Genomic DNA, 14107 nt, shown 5'->3' with positions numbered 1-14107 from the left:
AAGAGTTTACATTCAGAAATAGAACAAAACTGGAAAAAGTAGATTTCGTTGAAGAGTTCCAGAACTTGCTCAGATTCAAATCCTGAACATCTGGAAGGAAAAACCCATTCCTTTTCATTGCCCTTCATTACCCCTCTTATGGTAGTCACTCAGTAAACAGTTCTGACAGTTCAGATTACTTCATACAAATGAGTCCCATTTATTTTAATATATGCATATTTTATCATGTCAGACTACACATTCGATAATGTTTAGGGAATTAATATTGTATATTTCAGAAAATTTAACATTTTTTCATAATTTCCCTATATTATCCAAATTGGTAAATGTTCAGTGAGCTTAATAAGCTAAAAATGTATGTTGGCTTATGCTCTTTTGTATCCTAGGCTAATTTTCTTAAACATCTGCATCTGATTTACCAGGCATCACTAATTAGGACAGCAGCTATCAGTTAAATAAATCAGTTGCAAACCTGAAGCACCTCACAGACAAATTACCAATTTAGTGATTACTGACTAAATACAGTTAAGGACAGGTTTTGAAGAAATTTCCTACTTCACTCTATAAGCCATGGGTATCTTAGAAAGTAGATGAGAAAAGAAACAAAAGCCAGAAAGTTACAAAAGGGAAATGCAGTTAAGATAAACATTATATTAAAAAGAAAAGCAATAGCAGGAGTTACCACTAGACACAATGATAAAAGCAAAGATGGCGTTAGACATGCTAGCCAGCTGATCTGTTTCCTAACTATATGACACAGGACAGTCACTTTACCTCCTTCTCTAAGTCTCCAGTCTGCCATCTATAAGATTTGTTACCTAACTTGCATGTGTGCATATATGTGTATACTGTTTACCCAACTTGCCTCCACGTAAAATATATTAATAATATGCCATGCATCATGTCTATTTGACTTGTAAAGTATAAAGGGATATTAAATATTAAACACTAATATTAAACACTAACATAAATATTAATTGAAAGATTAGAGTTTCTGGAAGAGAATAATATAAAAACTTGCTCTATCAATGAGATGTTTTAAAAAACAATAGTTAAATACAAAGAATTCTTCACAGACATTAGAAAGTAATGAAATTACTTCAGGGATTGTAGTATGTTTTAAGCAAGACTTCTTAAAACAATGCTACCAAATTTTTGCAAGGAAATATTCAGTTTGATATGACTGCACAATACATAGCTTGAAAACTATTCAAAAGACATCTTTGCATGGTGAGAAATAAAAGTAAAAAAGGAAGAATTCCATAAAATATTGTGAACTACAGAGCTGGATTCAAGCTTTTTTTAACATTCAAATAAAAATAATCTTAAATGACATTGCCAGATTGTGTCCTCAAATACAAGGAATACCATGTAGATAATAAGAGAAAAATAATAAACACCTTATGCATGCAATGTCACAACCAGGAAAAGCAGAGAGGAGACCTCTAGACCCTCCCTGCCTCCTTGAGTGATATGAACCTCAATTCAAATACTAGAGAAATTAACTGAAATAGCCCCCTGATTCAGCTTTGTATCATGTCTCAATATGAACCACCCTCTTTAATTCCATAATTTCTTCAGCTTATTCTTTTAAATGTTTGCTCCTTAAAAGTAGGACAAAAGGAGGAAATTAGTGTTCATATATAGATCCCTCGTCTACTGTCAACTAGTCCTTGAGTTCCTTCATTGACTGAATAACAAGGGCTCATGAGAATTAAACAATTGTTGATGGAAACTTCACAGTCATCCAGAGTTTATAACATTTTTACATGCCCTGGAAATCCCACCTATGCCTTAAGAAAAGATACTTAAGGCAAAGTCTGCTTAATAAATCTCGTGGATATTTTGGTGAGAAAAACAATGGTGGGAAGATCATTTGAATTCATTGAAATGTAGTTTTGTAGTGTATCTTACCAAATTTCAGATTTTTGTTTCAAATTTTATCTAAAGGGGGAAAGGACCAGCAGCACCTCAAGCACAGTTGAATGTTTTATCTGTGCCATGTGGATAGAGCTGAATTAATGGGGTAGCACCAAATGGCCAGTCTATGAAAAACAGGGGAAATGGAGGAGCAAGGATACAATGAGTAGTTGGTAAGAGCAGAGAAGAAACTATTGACGGAATCTCTTCCCACACTTCGCAGTTGTGCAGCTGACGATTTCTTCTTCCACAAGGAAAAGGCACATTTTGCTCATTACATACATCATCTACTGGTGGCCTGGTTGTTTCTTCAGAAAAAGAAAACTCGTTTGTGTTGAAAGTAACAAGATGGATTCAAGCAAGGCAAATGATTTACCTGAGACTCTTTCCAAAATGCACATGGAAAGGAATATCCTGGCAGAGATAGAACACACGAGCCAATTCAATTATTCATGAAATAAGGCCTTAAAGATAGAGGTGCCTGGGTGGCTCAGTGCGTTAAGTGTCTGACTCTTGATTTCAGCTCAGGTCATGATCTCAAGGTCGTGGGGTCAAGCCCTGTGTAGGACTCCATGCTGAGCATGGATCTTGCTGAAGATTCTCTCTCTCCCTCTGCTTCTCTCTTCCCCCATCTCTAAAATAAAACATACAGACTTAAACATAATGTTTTTAGGAAGCGCCATTTGCACAAATGAGCATATCAGTTCTGTGACATCTTTGTTGAAAAACAGCAATGCCTTTTTTAACTCTGATACTAGGACTGCCTATTATGGCTGTCTGCCTTATCTATAGCTTTTACTTTTCTTGAAATTTCCTAGAACAACATTCTCTTCGTCTGATAATAAGAACCCCCAGTACAGCTTCCTCAGCCCCATTACAAAGCTACTCAAATCAGAAACTTTCCCAGAGAATTTCTAATTACCAAGTAATTTTGATGATGAGTACATCTGAGCTGCCATGAAATATTTCTGTGACCTTTTTTGACCTTGATACTGTATCCTATTGTCCCTTCTCCTAATATGTACATATCAAGTTGAGGGAGCCAAAAGCATATCACTTTAATTTAAACTGGTTATCTATGCTGTAGGAATAATTGTATCACTATTTTCCTCTTATGGTGTAAGGTGAAAAATTTTAATATTAGAGTTATGAGGGTCTTTTTCTAATGGATGTAATGTATAATATTATTAAATATCAAATGGTATGTTTTAACTCACTTTCTTCAAACCATTCAAGAAAAGAGGGAATGGGAAGCAACACTTGGGAGAAAACAAACAATTACAGATCATGTTTTTCTTCTGTTTAGCATGAGCCAGAAGGTCAAAAAACCCACTTCGTGTCATAAAGTGAAATTTTTCATGGTCCATTGAACTTAAAGTTTTGTAGAAAAAGTCTGACCAACAACAATTTTAAGGAGAGAATACAGATTTCTGGGACACAAATATCTCAAGAAACTATCTGCTTCACATGCAAGTCTGTAGCCATGAAAGTCTCTAAGTCAAAACAGTAACTGTCACTCCTAAAATTTCCAAAGCCAAGGACTCCCTGGGATTACTGTCCTACGACCTCTATATCGTAACTTTTTCTTATGTATTGAATATATAATCTCTTACCAAAGTTCAAAATTAACTAGGTTTGTTCATTTGGACACAATTTCATTATAAATTTGACAATGAAGAATTTCAGGGAAAAAAGAGCTACAATCAGCTGTCAAATCTAACTGTGCATCTGAATTCTCCCTATAAGATTTTTTCAAGACCATCATTTAGCTTTGGCTTGTACGTTTTCAGCAAGGTAGCCTGTACATCTTTGCCACTTTCTCCTTTATTGTTTGAAGTTGAACAAGTCTGTCTTCCTGTAACTTTTACCCGTTGCTCCTAGTTCAATTCCCTGAAGTTATCCTGACAAAGCCTAATTCTTCTTCCATTTGCCATTTCCTACAAATACACCCATCAGCTCAATTTGAAGCTTCTAATCTGGTTAAATTTCTCTAGTAGCTTTACCTCTTTCCTTTATGTGATGTTGTTTTCTGCTTATCACATCCTAGTTTGTTTTTGTCCTACGAATTGTGAAAACCCAATAATATCCCAAGAAAGCTATTGAGGGAGGTCATTGAGAGGACACGACCTCTGGTCAATGCACTAACTGGACCCAGGCAATTGAGGGCTCTTCACCAGCTTCCCTGTCCTTGAAATGTACATTCTGCCCACCATTCCCACAGCTACACTGTTTTCAAGGACATAGCCTTTAGAAAGCAATATGCTGTTGACACCATCTGGACCAAATGTCATAAGACCTCTGTGTAAACTTTTAAGATTCTGGCAGGCACATATGGAGATCTACTCATCTTATGACTGCCCAAGACCATCTTGGTATGTAAGTTCCCTCATTAATTAAACCTGCCACATACCAATCTGGAGTGGACAAGGCTTAAGAAAATTACTAGAAGTTCCACAGAAGGATAACTTGGAGCCACAGATCATTATCCTTTGTTAGAAATATAACCAGTTACAAATCTTCTAATTGTACCAATATTCATCTCTATTTCTCCACCATGTCCTGGAGATTACTATAGAATGCCTTTTCCAGCAGAAATATAGCTATAGAAAATTTTGAAAACCAGAAAAAAATTATGATTGGGTGGAAATTTCTAAGTCACCTAATATCCTTTACAGCAGAACTTTTAAACGGTCAAACTTCAATAATCCTCTTCTATGGATATGTATTTAGTATTTATTCAACTCCCTTGCACTACTGCAAGTCTTCTGAAGGAAAAAAAGTCTCAATGTAGTATCATTTGTTCATCAAAGAAGTAGAACAATTTTTCTTTTAGAAAAATGAAACCTTCTTAAACAACCATCATGGTAAGCAGAAATGGATTGCAGTTGATATTACTAGCAAACCAAAGACTCCTGAAAGCAATATGGTACATCTTCCAAACCTGTGCCAGGAGCTCTGTGCATTAGCAGGTAATGAAAGCAAGATTTCTAGATAAAAATAGAATGTAGACCAAGTATGTCACCTTTTTCACATGTGACAATTTGCTCTCAAAACCAAGAGAAACAAACTCCAGCTGGCAGCGACTAGAGGACTAGGCAGGTGGAGAAGAAGCGAATGGATCCTTCAGGTGGATCTCTTCCTGGCATCAAGTTCACACATTTCAGCTGGCTTTGAAGATTTCCCAAGTTCCTCAGAATCTGGGGCTCCAATTCAGAAAGCCAGTTCATCCATTATTCATCATGACTTCACACCAAATTTCTAAATTAGTATCTGACCTGGAAAAAGAAAAGCCTGCTCCTTTAAATTTGAGGAGTTGTGCAATAATGTGATGGAAGGTAACACAATGTGACAGATCAAAGGAAGGGCGCCAGTTGAAATCTCGAAACCCAAGTTGAGATTTTTTTTTAACTCACACATAAAAAAATCTAGTTGCCAACCATTCCTAAATACCCCAATCTCCAGCTGTCAAAATGATAATTATCAAAGGAAAAAAGTGCATTAGAAACCACTGTAAATTCCCACCATGCTTTCTAATACAAAGTTTGACATTCTTTCCACTGACTTCTTACTATGGACAAGAGCTGGGTTCGTATAATTTGGGTTTACAGAGAAAGTCTTTTTGCTAAGATAAATGAAAAATGAGACCAGACCAAGCTAATCCCCTGGTACAAATATCCCATTTCTTTCTTTTGGTCCTAAGAAGTATATTTCAAGGAAGTCTAATAGTTATATAACCAATGCCATTAGGTGGTTTTCAGCTGGATTTGTTTCTATGACAGGGTCAAGCTCAGCCTGTAGCAGCACAAGTAATAAGTGAAATGCAAATGTTAGAAGTATTTGCTGTTGCAAGTCAAAGAGAATCTATTTACAGAGAGCATAGCTGGAATGCGGAACTCATAGGAAAAGAGGGCTCTCTGAGCCTGTGGAACCAAAGATTGCTGTTGTCAGTTCAAATAATAGGACCACACACAAGTGCGTTAATTGCCAGAAGGCAGGTCTGAGAGGTTCTCTTAATTAGGATGAATGGTTTCTACCCAAATTTTTCAGCTTACTGTCAGGGTTTCCATTGTATTCACTGAAGCTGGCTCATTTAAGAGCCAGGTTTGAATGTGGTGTGCAGCGAATATAAATGATCCCAAGCTGAGGGACCTCTGCAGACAGACCCAGGTAGTCTTATTACCAATGCTAATAACCCTCAGCTTGTCAAGTATTGGGCTGCATGTGTCCTGGGTTTTGACATCTCTGCATTTCTGCACATTGTGTACAGTTGTGCTAAGGGTCTTGACTCTCAGGGAGAATTTCAACACTGAGTCTTAACAGCAGGACAGAAAGTCATGCCCACTGTATGATAAACATAGCAGTGTGTGCTGTGTAGACGACTGGAAATGTCCACTACACCCTGTCCACCACACTAAGGCCTGCACGAAGGAATGACAGGAGGTCAGATGAAGAATCAGCTAAGGGGTCTGAATAAAACATACAGCCAAAGTGATGGAAATAAAGCAGACCCAATGGCCTCTCTTCAGTAGGACCCCATTACGTTCTTCAAAATGAATGTATAAATAACCAAGCGAAATAAACACTGCATTTTCCTTAATAGACAAAATTAAACTATAAATAATAGAAAGGTTTCTTTTACACCTGCTAAGTGAAATCAGTTTCAACGAAGTACCTCTCTAACTTACCACTGATATGATTAGGGATGCTATATTTCTAGCGTAAAACTGGGTAGATGGAGCGATGCAAAAAATATAAATATCACAGGATCTTTGCCTTTGAGGGACTCAAAAACATTATTTATACTACATGTAATGACTAAGCAGTCGTGGGCAAAGCAATCTCCTGGGTTCTGGAGACAAAGGAAAAGGAAATTAGAAAATGAGAGCCATCCTCATCTTCCCGGCACCCTCGGCAGGGGGAAAAGAGATGACTGATTACAACTTGGTATGGGAAATGGAACCTGAAGTCAGGGGAGAAATGTCTTCTTTGGATGGAGGTCTTGGGTTTTATTTTTAAATAAATCAGATTTCAAATTATGACTCTACCACTCACTAGCCACATCCTTTGAACAAGGTGCAGTTGTCTCATGTTTAAAACAGTGATGGCAAAACTCAACTCCTAAATTATTGTAAGGATGGGGAGAAACAATGCACACAAAGCACTTGAGAAAGGACCTGTCCTTATTAATATACACATACAGTATATCTATCATCTCAGAAAGAAAAATCTCCACACTCTTCTCAACGTTCCAGGGAGTCTTAAAAATGACTGATGTCAACATCTCCCTGAGAAAAGAAGATTGCCAATTTCCATTAAGAGACATGATAGGATTGGAAGTTAAGAAGCTCTGAGTATATAGTTGAGCCACCCCATACACAAACCAGACCAGTGATTCCCCATCAGGAGTCCTGAACCTACATCCAGGGTCAAAATGGACATGGGGGCATGCAGTTATTTCAAATCTTTTTGTACCTTTTTATTTTGGTTAGGTATCAAACATACAGAAAAGTTATAAGGAACTGCCATGCACCCTTTGTCTGGTTTCACCAATGGTTTATATTTTGCCCTACTTACTCTATCATCCTGGACCATTCCAGAGTGGGTTGGAGATAAAATGTCCCTCTGTCCCTCTACACTTCAGTATGTATTTCCTAAGAACTAGGACATTCTCTTGCACAGCTACAATACAATGATCAAAATCAAGAAATTTAACATTTATACATTACTATCATCTAATCTATAGTACATGTTCAATTTTTGACAATTGTTTCAATAATATCCCTCACTACTTTATTTTTCCCAGTCCAGAATCCATTCAGGATCACACATTGCATTTATTGTCTATTTGGTCTCCTTTAATCTGGGAAAGCTCTTCAAACTTTCTACTTCGAAAGTAGTTATTTTTGTCAAATATGTCGCAGTTTGATTTATTCAATGTTTCTCCATAATTCAGCTTAGGTTGGGTATCATGCACAGGAACAAGAGAATTGGTACTATTTCTTCTTAGTGTATAAGGTCAGGATGCACATGAAATTCATTCTAATACTGAACACTCCCAGTTTTGATCACTTAGATAAAATGATATCTGCCAGATTGCTTCCTCAAAAAGTTATTGTTTTTTTTCTTTGGAACCAAAAAAATACTTGTGGGGAGATAATTATTTTGATCCTCATCAAACTTTCCCTCTCTAGTCTTAGCATCCATGGGTGATTGCTAACTTCTTTAACTGCCATTCCACAGTCTGAAAGAGATTTCTTTTCTTCCCCTTTTATTTATTTAATTATTTATTGATGTAAATCTGAACTCATGTATTCTTATTTAATGAGCTATAGTCTATTGTTATCATTATTGATTTTTATGCTTAGATTGTTTCAGGTTTGGCTAGTGGGTCTTCTCAAGATGTATTAATATATCTGCACAATTCTTTAAGTCTTCCCTCACTTCCTGGCACACAGATGTTCCAGGTTCTTCTTGCACTCTTCATGCCCCAGTCCCAGAGTCAGTCATTTACCAAAAAGTCCTGCATGAATCAGCCAATATTTGGGCACTAGTTGTGTTCATTGTTACTGTTGTGTCACTGTTTTCTAGGTTCTCTCAGCAGCAGACAGTGCTAGAATATGTATAATACACATATAATTTTTTTTTAAATTTTATTTTATTTGACAGAGAGACAGATCACAAGTAGGCAGGCGGAGAGAGAGAGGGGGAAGCAGGCTCCCTGCTGAGCAGAGAGCCCGATGCGGGGCTCGATCCCAGGACCCTGAGACCATGACCTGAGCTGAAGGCAGAGGCTTAACCCACTGAGCCACCCAGGCGCCCCCACATATAATTTTTTAAAATATTATAAATACATATTCACTCAAAATTATGGATTCATACTTTATCAATTCCAATCCAAAACTATAGTATACATTCAAATCTTAAGCTTTTAAATATTTATAAATCTGTCATTAACTGACTGCCCTTATTATCGTCATTGTCCTTACTCATTTGCTTAATCCTAGAAGTCACAAAAAGTAGTTTCAGTAGTTAAACCATAGCACTGCAAAAACGAAACCTACCAATCAGCGTTCAGTATTTTTATGGGGTGGTAGGTAAAATCTGCACATAATGAAATGCATAACTCTTAAGTGTATAATTTAATGAGTTTTGACATATGTATATATTCCTATAACCCTCCACCCTTATCAATCTAAAAAATATTTCCACCATTTCAGAAAGATCCTTGTGCTCCTTTCAAATCAATCTCCTACTCCCAGAGCAACCACTTCTCTGCTTTTATTTACCATGAATTAGTTTTTCTATTCTATAACTTCACATAAAAAAGTTTACATAAAAGAATTGCACAATATACACTCTTTTGTGTCTATCTTCCTTTGTTCAGCATTTCTGTGAGATTCATATGTGTGTTATTTTATGTCAGCAGTTTATTCCTGAGTAGTATTCTGTTATATGGTTATACTATAATTTGTTTCTCAATTCTCCTGTTAATGAATATCTGGAGTATTTCCAGTTTGGGGCTATTATGAATAAGCTGCTATGAACATTTATGTACAAGTCTTATTTTGGAAATATGCTTTAATTTGTTTTGGAGACAGCTAGAAAATAAATTGCAGAGTCAGAGAGTAGGTCTTTTTAACTCCATAAGAAACTGCCATATGTTTTTGCCCAAGTTATTGTATCATTGAGCACTCCCAAATGATAGTTCCATTCATTCCATCTATTCTATCACCAAATTCTATTTCAACTAAATTCTCACCAAAATTTGATAGTCAGTTGTTTTCATTTTAGTCACTACAGTGGGTATATAGAATTATCTCATTGTAGTTCCAATGTTCATTTCTCTGAGAACTAATGATGTTGATCACTAGTTCAGGCACCTATTTGAAGCATCCATTCAAGTCTTTTGCTTATTGTCTATTAGGTTGTCTTATAATTGTATCATAGTATTTATTATGTATTCTAGATACAAGTCCTCTTTTGAAATATATGTTTAGCAAATTTTTTTCCCCAGTATACAGTTTATTTATTTGCTTAAATGTGTCCTTTGATGAGTATATATTTCTAAGTTTGAGGGTCCCCTTCAAGTATTCTACTGAATACTGACCAGTGCATGCATTCAAGGAAACTAACAAAAGCCGGAGAAAATTTTCCAAAAAGGATAAAATAGAAAAATCCTCAAAGTCTGCATAAGAATGCTAGTAATACCTCTCCCCACTACTCAGACTATAAAACCTTCATGTGGACATTAGGAAGAGTAAGATTTTGTTTCATTATTGAGAAATAATTCTAGATTCAATACTGCTCTGGTCCACCTAAAAAATTAAAGAAGTGAGAAGCAAAAGAATCAACCTACTTCCAAGTAACTTACCCTTACCTCAGAACAAAGTTAAAGAATATTTTTAGGAATACAAAAATACCCAGCATCCAACGAGTAAAAAATCACAATATCTGATATCTCATCAAAAGTTACATGACATGCAAGAAACAGAAAAATATAACCCATAGTTAGGAGAAAGTTCAATCAAAACCAAACCAGAGGGGCACCTGGGTGGCTCAGTGGGTTAAAGCCTCTGCCTTTGGCTCGGGTCATGGTCCCAGGGTCCTGGGATCAAGCCCCGCATCGGGCTCTCTGCTCGGCAGGGAGCCTGCTTCCTCCTCTCTTTTTGCCTGCCTCTCTGCCTACTTGTGATCTCTGTCTGTCAAATAAATAAATAAAATCTTTAAAAAAAAAAAAACAAACAGAACTGACACTGACATTAGAATTACCAACAAGGACATTAAAATAGCTTACAACTGTATCCTGCTTGTTCAACAAACTAGATAGAAGACTGATCATGATAAAGGGACAAAGAAGACATCAATTGACTGAAATCTAACATCTTGGAGTGAAAACTGCATTGTCTAAAAAATAAAATTAAAATACACTGAGTGGGATTAAAAGCAGATTAACCATTGCATGAGAAAATATTAATGAACTTCAAGACACAACAATAAAAATCATCTAATATAAAATACAGTGAAAAGGGATTCCAAATAAAAACAAACAGAATATCAATGAGATGTGAAAGCAATTCCAGAAGCCTAAAACAAATGTAATTGGAGTAACAAAAGGAAAGAAGACAGAGGAAGGGGTAGAAAAATATGTGTAGACATAATGGCCAAAATTTTCCAAATATTTTAATCCACCAATCTAAGAATCTCAATGAAACCAAACAACAACAAAAAATGTGAAAAGACATGTCTCCAAAGGCAAAGGAAGCAAAAGGAAAAATGAACTTTTGGGACTTCATCAAGATCAAAACTTTCTGCACGGCAAAGGAAACAGTCAATAAAACAAAGAGGCAACCCATGGCATGGGAGAAGATATTCACAAATGACACTACAGACAAAAGGCTGATATCCAGGATCTATAAAGAACTCCTCAAACTCAAAATCTAAAAAACAGATAATCATGTTGAAAAATAGGCAGAAGACATGAACAGACACTTCTCCAAAGAAGACTTTCAAATGGCTAATAGACACATGAAAAAATGTTCATCATCATTAGCCATCAGGGAGATTCAAATCAAAACCACATTGAAATATCACCTTACACCAGTTAGAATGGCCAAAATCAACAAGACAGTAAACAGCAAGTGTTGGAGAGGATGTGGAGAAAGGGGAACCCTCTTACACTGTTGGTGGGAATGCAAGTTGGTGCAGCCACTTTGGAAAACGGTGTGGAGATTCCTTAAGAAATTAAAAATAGAGCTTCCCTATGACCCAGCAATTGCACTACTGGGTATTTACCCCAAAGGTACAGCTGTAGTGAAAAGAAAGGCCATCTGTACCTCAATGTTCATAGCAGCAGCGTCCACAATTGCCAAACTGTGGAAAGAGCCAAGATGGCCTTCAACAGATGAATGGATAAAGAAGATATGACCCATATATACAATGGAATATTATGGCTCCATCAGAAAGGATGAATACCCAACTTTTGTATCAACATGGTCAGGACTGGAGGAGATTATGCTGAGTAAAACAACTCAAGCAAAGAGAGTCAATTATCATATGGTTTCACTTACTTGTGGTGCATAAGGAATAACATGGAGGACACTAGGAGAAGGAAAGGAAAAGTGAATTGGGGGAAATTGGAGGGGGAGATAAAGCATGAGAGACTGTGGGCTCTGAGAAACAGAGGGTTTTGGAGGGGAGGGGGTGGGGGGATGGGTGAGCCTGGTGGTGATTATTAAGAAGGGCACATATTGCACGGAGCACTGGGTGTGGTGCATAAACAATGGATCCTGGAACACTGAAAAAGTAAAATAAAATTTAAAACTAACTAACTAAATAAATAAATAAAACCCTTGAGTAGAAAGGAAAAAAATGTGAAGAGAATTACACTAAGTCATATTTTAAATAAATTGCTTAAAATTAATAATAAAGAGAAAATCTTAAAGTTATCCTAAGATGATACAACATATAAAGTAGAAAATGCCTGGAAAATACATTAAAAAATTTATCAATCATATCTATATGGATTGATAGATTCAAAAGTATATATATATATATATATATATATATATATATATTTACCTGTAGTGAAAATTTCTTTCAAAAATAAAAGCAACTGTGTAATATAAAAACTGTGTAATGATGAAAAAAACACATACATACATACACACCGAACAAATTCCAATAGACAGGCATTTGACAAAATACCTGACCAGTATCCTTCAAAACTATTAATGTCGTCAAAAATAATGAAAGCATGCGTGTCATAGCCAAGAGAGTCTAAGGAGACATAATAGTAAAGTATATTTTGATATCCTGGATGGGGCCCTAGAACAAAGAGGGCATTACATAAAAACAAAGAAATTATGAATGAATATTAGTCAATGATAATATGTGGTAATTTCTCCACTAATTGTCACAAATATATTGTACTAAAGTAAAATGTTAATAATAGAGAACACTGGGTGTGGGAACCACAGGAACTCTTTATATTTTCCTTTTACTCTAGATATCGAACTTCTAAAAGGCAAAGTCTATGAAATATGAAGACAAAATAAAAACCTTTTCAGACATAAAAACACTGAAATAATACATTACTACCAGACCCATATGACAAAAAAAATTTTTTTTAAGATTTTATTTATTTGACAGACAGAGATCACAAGTAGTCAGAGAGGCAGACAGAGAGAGAGGGGGAAGCAGGCTCCCTGCTGAGCAGAGAGCCCGATGCAGGGCTTCATCCCAGGACCCTGGGATCATGACCTGAGCTGAAGGCAGAGGCCTTAACCCACTGAGCCACCCAAGTGCCCCAAAGATTTTACTTATTTTATGAGAAGGAAGGGGGAGGGGCAGAGGAAGAGGGAGACAGATAATCTCAAGCAAACTCCCTGCTGAGCCAGGAGCTCAACATGGGACTCAGTCTCATGACCTGAGAAGAAACCAAGAGTTGGAGGCTTAACCAACTGAACCACCCAGGCATCCCAAAGATAACTATTTTAAAAGCTAATTGAAGAAAAATAACAATACAATATAAGCATTAAAACATAAGGAGAATTAAAATGTGTGAGACCAACAGCTCAGAGACCAAGAGGAGAGAAATAAAACCACTGCTGTAAATTACTGAGGCTGAGGCTGTTTTCTTCTTTGCCCTTTAAACTGAGTAATTTCTACTGCTCTCTTTTGTTAAGCCCATCCAGTAAACTTCTCCATTTTAAACATCACAATTTTAAGTGCCAGAATTTCCATTTGATTCTTTTTTAGGCTAAAATTTCTCATGTATTCACTCATGATGGCCAGGTTCCTTTTACTTCTTTTCCATATTTATAAAAGCTACTTTAAAGTCTACTAATTCCAACATCTGGTTCAGTCATCATCTGTTTCTACTGACTATTATTTTCCTTGACCATGGATACTATTTTAGTATTTTCTTCTTTCTTAGTATGTTTGTTATTTTCTATTTTACACTAGATGTTGTGGGTAATATATTGTAGAGATTGGTTTCTTTATCATTGAAAAAGGGTTGATTTTCTTATTGGAGGCAGTCACCTTGATTGAATTAAAATTCCAATTTCTGCCTCCCTGTGGTATTCTTTTAGTCTTCAAGCTATTTTGTTTGTTTCCCCAATCATCTTCTTTTCATCTTTCCTGTGCATCTGCATTTTAGGAATCAGCCAAAATCTGAGCCAAATAT

The sequence above is a fragment of the Enhydra lutris genome, unplaced genomic scaffold (assembly GCF_002288905.1).
Source record: "Enhydra lutris kenyoni isolate GAN:26980312 unplaced genomic scaffold, ASM228890v2 scaffoldscaffold2, whole genome shotgun sequence".
Taxonomy (NCBI): domain Eukaryota; kingdom Metazoa; phylum Chordata; class Mammalia; order Carnivora; family Mustelidae; genus Enhydra; species Enhydra lutris.
Note: the sequence above shows the minus strand (reverse complement) of the source record.